Genomic DNA, 7,476 nt, shown 5'->3' on the forward strand with positions numbered 1-7,476 from the left:
AAAAATACTATAGTATACTATATAAAGTGTAGTTTATACTATAGCAATTAGTGTAGTTAATTTTTGCAGATGTTACTGTATTATTTACTATAGTGTTTTTGTTTAATTATATTTGACAATCTCCTGGACAAATACTAAAAGAACATATTTCCCATAACCTGTAGGCAGGTAAGACGAGTGTGAATGGGTAGTTTAGTGCTTCTGCTTTTTCTATAACCTGTGGGGAGCACAATATGGTCTATACTTGGTATATAGGTTTCTCACTCCTGGGTGGCACAAATTAAGATATGGGGGATGAGAATGGATGTAGTATATGCAAATTAAAGCATTACTATAGTTACAAAACTGTAGTGTTTTTGCATACATTACTGTAGTATTTACTACAGTGTTTATTTGCGCATAATACTGTAGTATTTACTATAGTATTCTACAATATACTACAACATTCTAAAGTAAGCACTGCATAATCGAAGGATATTACCCTGTTGTACCCAATTGATGCCCCTGCTCGCCTTGTGATGATAACGACTGAGCCTTTTTCTAAAATGTTTTATGGACATTGGAGAACACAGTGGGAGGGTTCTTAGACCATTCCTCCATACATAATCTTTCCAGATCCTTCATATCCTTCATCTGCACTTATGGACTGGCCTCTTCAATTCAGACCACAGGTTTTCAATGGGGTTCAAGTCCGGAGACTGAGATGGCCATTGAAAATATTGATTTTGTGCTCAATTAACCATTTCTTTGTGGATTTGATGTGTGCTTGGGGCTATTAGAAAAGGTTTTGGTCACCCGCACATCCTTAAAAAACATAGGTGCTGAGCTAATAAAGAATACTAGTAAAGAACAAGAAGGCCTGCACACTCTTTAAGCTCCCAATTCACTGCTTTATTGAATGACTACGTTTTGATCCGAAACTGATCTTCGTCAGGTCAAACAAACAAACGGAGTGCTCACTTCCCCAAAATATACACATTTCACCTAGCATGAGTATTACGCAGATGACGCATGGTGGGTGTGGAAACAATTCAATTCACCTTTGTGCGTAATCAATCATAATTAATCCCAGAGGGACATTTGACTCATAAAGGATTATATACATACAAATGGGTCCAAGTTAAAACCTAGGCAACAGTAAAAAAGATTATATTGGAAACTGCTGGGATACCCGCCCATATGGCTGTAGATATAATACCAGGGACCTATTTCAAAAACAACTTGCTTATCTCTAATAATTTGATATCAATGAGATGGGCACATGTAGTAGTTACAGAATCTAATATATATGTTTATATGGATCAAAACGTAGTCAATAAAGCGGTGAATTGGGAGTTTAAAGAGTTCTTGTTCTTTGCTTGGGGTTATTGTCTTGCTGGAAGATTCACTTTCGACCAAGGTTCAGCCTCCTGGCAAACAGGTTTTTGGCCAATTTTGTCCTGGTACTTGGTAAAGTTCATGATGCTGTTGACCTTAACAAGGGCCCCAGGACCAGTGGAAGCAAAATAGCCCCATAACATCAAAGATCGATCACCATATTTTACAGTAGGAAGTAGGTATTTCCTGCATATGCATTGTTCTTTTGAAGGCCAAACCCACCATTAGTGTGTGGCCAGAGCGCTCTATTTTCATGTAATCTGATCATGGCACTGCCTGGAGTTTGTTAAACGGCATTGGCACTTGGATTGGAACCAGTGCTATGGTCATATGGTACGAAAATAAAGGTATTTGGCCACGCACACCAGCGGTGTTTGACCTTGAAAGAACAATGCAGAAAATACCTAATCCCAACTGTAAAATATGGTGAAGGATCTTTGAAGTTATGGGGCTATTTTGCTTCTACTGGTCCTGGCGCCTTTGTTAAGGTCAACGGGATCATGAAATTTACTAGATAGTTTAGCTAAAAACCTGGTGACCTCAGCCAGGAAGCTGAACTTGGCCACAAGTGGATCTTCCTGCCAGAGCCCGGCCTTAGTCTTTTGGGGGCCCTAAGCGAGATTTGGTTGGGGGGGGGCACCCACCTCGTGGCAAAACAATTGAGTGGCCCCCTTCTGGACAGACTTTTAAAGTACATTTCTTGCAATTCTACTACACATTTTTCCATGTGGCGGAAAGAAAATGTTGCAATTTTATAAAAAATGTCATGCATTTCTACTCATTTTGCCATGGGGCATAGAGAAAATATTTGCAGTTTTACAGCTAAATTCCTGCAATTCTACACATTTTGGCATGACCTATACCATGTTAATATGAAATACGAGTGAGAATTACTAATAAAATCAATGAGGGCGTCCTGAAGTTCATGGTCCCTGGGCACATGCACATGCCAAGGGACAATAAAAGGCCACTCTAAAATGTGTATTTTTGTCACACAACACAATGCTACAGATGTCTTAAGTTTTGAGGGAGTGTGCAATTGGCATGCTGACTGCAGGAATGTCCACCAGAGTTGTTGCCAGAGAATTTAATGTTAAATTCTCTACCATATGCCGCCTCCAACATCGTTTTAGAGAACTTCGCAGTAAGTCCAACCGGCATCACAACCACAGACCACAGCCCAGGACCTCCATATCCGGCTTCTTCACCTGCGGGATCATCAGAGACCAGCCACCCGGACAACTGATGAGACTGTGGGTTTGTACAACCAAAGTTCTTTTGCACAAACTGTCAGAAACGTCTCAGGAAAGCTCATCTACATGCTCCTCGTCCTCCCCGGGGTCTTGACCTGACTGCAGTTCGGCGTCGCCACAAACTTCAATGGGGAAATCAAATCAAATCAAATTCTATTGGTCACATACACGTGATTAGCAGCTGTTATTGTGGGTGTAGCGTAATGCTTGTTTTTCTAGCTCTGACAGTGCAGTAAATGTAACAAGTAATAGCTAACAAATTACACAACATATACCCAATACACACAAATCTAAGTAGGAATGAATTAAGACTATATACATATGGACGAGCGATGTCAGAGCGGAACAGGCTAAGATACAGTAGAATAGTATAGAAAACAGTATATACATAAGAGATGAGTAATGCAAGATATGTAAGCATTATTAGGTGAATGAGATACAGTAGAATATTATAGAAAACAGTATATACACATGAGATGAGTAATGCAAGATACGTAAACATTATTAAGTGACTGTAAGGGCTGTCGTCGTAATGAGACCAAGGTGCAGCGGAGGATGTGTATTCATCTTTGGTATTTAATGAAAAGAGAACACTTTACAAAAATAAACAAAAACGACAGCCAAACAGTCCTGTCAGGAAAACTCTAAACAGAAAACACTAGACACAAACAATCACCCACAAAAACCCAAAGGAAAAACAGGCTACTTATGTGTGACTCCCAGTCAGCAACAACAAACTACAGCTGTGCCTGATTGGAAGCCACACGGCCAAAATGAACGAAACAAACCAACCTAGAAAAAAGAACATAGAACGCCCTGGCCTAACCAAAATAAAGAACAAAAGCCCCTCTCTATGGCCAGGGCGTTACAGTGACGAAGATACCATAGAATAGTATAGAATACAGTATATACATATGAGATGAGTAATGCAAGATATGTGAACATTATTAAAGTTACTAGTGTTCCATTCCTTAAAGTGGCCAGTGATTCTTAGTCTATGCCTATAGGCAGCAGCCTCTAATGTGCTAGTGATGGCTGTTTAACAGTCTGATGGCCTTAAGATAGAAGCTGTTTTTCAGTCTCTTGGTCCCAGCTTTGATGCACCTGTACTGACCTCGCCTTCTGGATGATAGCGGGGTGAACAGGCAGTGGTTTGGGTGGTTGATGACGTTAATTATCTTTTTGGCCTTTCTGTGAAATCAGGTGCTGTAGGTGTTCTGGAGGGCGGGTAGTTTGCCCACGGTAATGCGTTGGGCAGACCGCACCACCCTCTGGAGAGCCTTGCGGTTGCGGGCAGTGCAGTTGCCGTACCAGGTGGTGATACAGCCAGACAGGATGCTTTCATTTGTGCATCTGTAAAAAATTGTGAGGGTTTTAGGTGACAAGCCAAATTTCTTTAGCCTCCTGAGGGTGAAGAGACTCTGTTGCGCCTTCTTCACCACACTGTCTGTGTGGGTGTTTCAGTTTGTCAGTGATGTGTATGCCAAGAACCTTGAAGCTTTCCACCTTCTCCACTGTGGTCCCGTCAATGTAGATAGGGGGGTGCACCCTCTGCTGTTTCCTGAATTCCACGATCATCGCCTTTGTTTTATTGACGTTGAGTGAGAGGTTGTTTTCCAGGCACCACACTCCCAGGCACCACACTCTACTCGTCATCATTGTTAATCAAGCCTACTACTTTTGTGTCGTCTGAAAACTTGATGATTGAGTTGGAGGCGTGCTTGGCCACGCAGTCATGGGTGAACAGGGAGTACAGGAGGGGGCTGAGCACGCACCCTTGTGGGGCCCCAGTGTTGAGGATCAGCGGAGTGGGGGTGATGTTTCCTACCTTCACCACCTGGGGGCGGCCCGTCAGGAAGTCCAGGACCCAGTTGCACAGGGCGGGGTTCAGACCCAATGATGAGCTTGAAGGGTACTATGGTGTTGAATACTGAGCTATAGTCAATAAAAAACATTCTTACATAGGTATTCCTCTTGTACAGATGGGATAGGGCAGTGTGCAGAGTGATGGCGATTGCATCGTCTGTGAATCTATTTGGGCGGTAAGCAAGTTGAAGTGGGTCTAAGGTGGCATGTAAGGTAGAGGTGATATGATCCTTGACTAGTCTCTCAAAGCACTTCATGATGACAGAAGTGAGTGCTACAGGGCGATAGTCATTTAGTTCAGTTACCTTTGCCTTCTTGGGTACAGGAACAATGGTGGCCATCTTGAAGCACGTGGGGACAGCAAACTGGGATAGGGAGAGATTGAATATGCCCATAAACACACCAGCCAGCTTGTCTGCGCATGCTCTGAAGACGCGGCTAGGGATGCCGTTTGGACCGGCAGCCTTGCGAGGGTTAACACGTTTAAACGTTTTACTCACGTCAGCCACAGAGAAGGAGAGCCCACAGTCCTTGGTAGCGGGCCGCGTCGGTGGCACTGTGTTATCTTCAAAGCATGCGAAGAATGTGTTTAGCCTGTCCGGAAGCAAGGCTTGGTCTCGGCGACGTGGCTGGTTTCCCTTATGTAGTCCGTGATTGTCCGAAGTCCCTGCCACATACGTCTCGTGTCTGAGCTGTTGAATTGCGACTCCACTTCATCTCTATATTGACGTTTAGCTTGTTTGATTGCCTTGCGGAGTGAATAACTACACTGTTTATATTCTGCCATATTACCAGTTGCCTTGCCATTGTTAAATGCAGTGGTTCGTGCTTACAGTTTAGCGCGAATGCTACCATCTATCCACGGTTTCTGGTTTGGGTAGGTTTTAATAGTCACAGTGAGTACTACATCTCCTATACACTTCCTTATGAACTCAGTCACCGTATCCGTGTATGCGTCTACATTATTTTCGCACGCAACCCGGAACATATCACAGTCCACGTGATCAAAACAATCCTGAAGCGTGGATTCCGATTGGTCAGACCAACACTTCCTGTTTGAGTTTCTGCCTATAGGATGGGAGGAGCAAGATGGATTCGTGGTCAGATTTGCCAAAAGGAGGGCAGAGGAGGGCCTTGTAAGCGTTCCGGAATTTTGAATAGCAATGGTCGAGAGTCTTAGTAGGGCGAGTAGGACAGTCAATATGTTGATAGAATTTTGGCAGTCTAGTCCTCAGATTTGCTTTGTTAAAATCCCGATCAAGGTTTTGGCTTGAGGTGGGATGTAAACGGCTGCGAAGGAGATGACGAAGGAGAATTCTCTTGGGAGATAATATGGTCGGCATTTAATTGTGAGGTATTCTAGGTCGGGTGAACAAATGACTTGAGTTCCTGTATGTTCCTAGAATTACACCATGAGTTGTTAATCATGACACACCCCTCCGCCTTTCTGCTTCCCGGAGAGATATTTTTTCCTGTCTGCGCGATGTACTGAGAATCCTGCTGCCTTTACTGACTCCGATAGAGTATCCAGAGAGAGCCATGTTTCCAAGAAACAAAGTATGAACATTAGCGAGTAATATACTTGGAAGTGGTGGGTGGTGTGCGCGCCTCCTAAATCAAACCAGCAGGCTGCCTCGAGTGCCTCTCCTCCTCCGGCGATGTTTTGGGTCGGCCCCTGGAATAAGTTTGATTGCTCTGGGGAGAGTAAACAAAGTATCTGCTCCAGGAAAGTCGTATTGCTGGTCGTAATGCTGGTAGTTCTGGTGAGTTACCACCGCTCTAATATCCAGTAGTTCTTCCCAGCTGTATGTAATGACACAAAACATTTCCTGAGCTAATAATGTAAAAAATAGTACATAAAAAAACCAAATACTGCAAAGCTTTCTAAGAGCTAGTCGTGATGCTGCCATCTCCGTCGGCGCCATCTTCAAATGCTCACCTTCGATGGCCACTGGCACACTGGAGAAGTGTGCTCTTCACAGATTAATCCCAGTTTCAACTGTACCGGGCAGATGGCAGACAGCATGTATGGTGTTATGTGGGCGGGCGGGCGGTTTGCTGATGTCAATGTTGTGAAATTAGTGCCCCATGGTGGCGGTGGGGTTATGATATGGGCAGCCATAAACAGGGTTGGGGAGTATGTAATTACATGTGATCCGTTACATGTAAGGGATTACAAAAAATGGTAAATGTAATCCGTTACATTACAAGCAAAAATATTGTAATCAGATTACAGATACTTTTGAAAAACTAGATCTTTACTTTAAGGATTCATTTTAAATTCAGAAAGGATGTTGACCAAAAAAATATTTGACACTTCTCTGTTTTCTCAATGACATTCATATCAGCATTGAAAAAATTGGCAAATTTAAGTTTGTTCCAACTGAGCGTGAGAGTCAGAGACCGCTATGATGACACACCAAATGTGTTTGATGGATCGCCGGAAAAGAGCAGGAATAGGCTTTTGTAGGCTACAGTCCAAGCTATGTCTTCCAATGGTGCGCCTGCTGTCGGCATCCAAAGATTATCGAATTTGAATAAACGCTTGGAGGTAAGGATGAGAGCAGTGGTGTGGTCTACGGTGATATGGATATCACTTATTATTGACATAACGCATTAATTTGAATCAAACTACTGCTCTCTCAATCAATCAATCAATCAAATATATTTATAAAGCTGTTCTTATATCAGCTGATGTCACAAAGTGCTGTACAGAAACCCAGCCTCAAACCTCAAACAGCAAGCAATGCAGGTGTAGAATCACGGTGGCTAGGAAAAACTCCCTAGAAAGGCTGGAACCTAGGAAGAAACCTAGAGAGGAACCAGGCTATGAGGGGTGGCCAGTCCTGCTCTTTTTTCACCTTTATTTAACCAGGTAGGCCAGTTGAGAACAAGTTCTCATTTACAACTGCGACCTGGCCAAGAGAAAGCAAAGCAGTGCGACAAAATCAACACAGAGTTGTGGCTGTGCCGGGTGAAG

This window comes from Salmo trutta, chromosome 23 (genome assembly GCF_901001165.1).
Source record: "Salmo trutta chromosome 23, fSalTru1.1, whole genome shotgun sequence".
Taxonomy (NCBI): Eukaryota; Metazoa; Chordata; class Actinopteri; order Salmoniformes; family Salmonidae; genus Salmo; species Salmo trutta.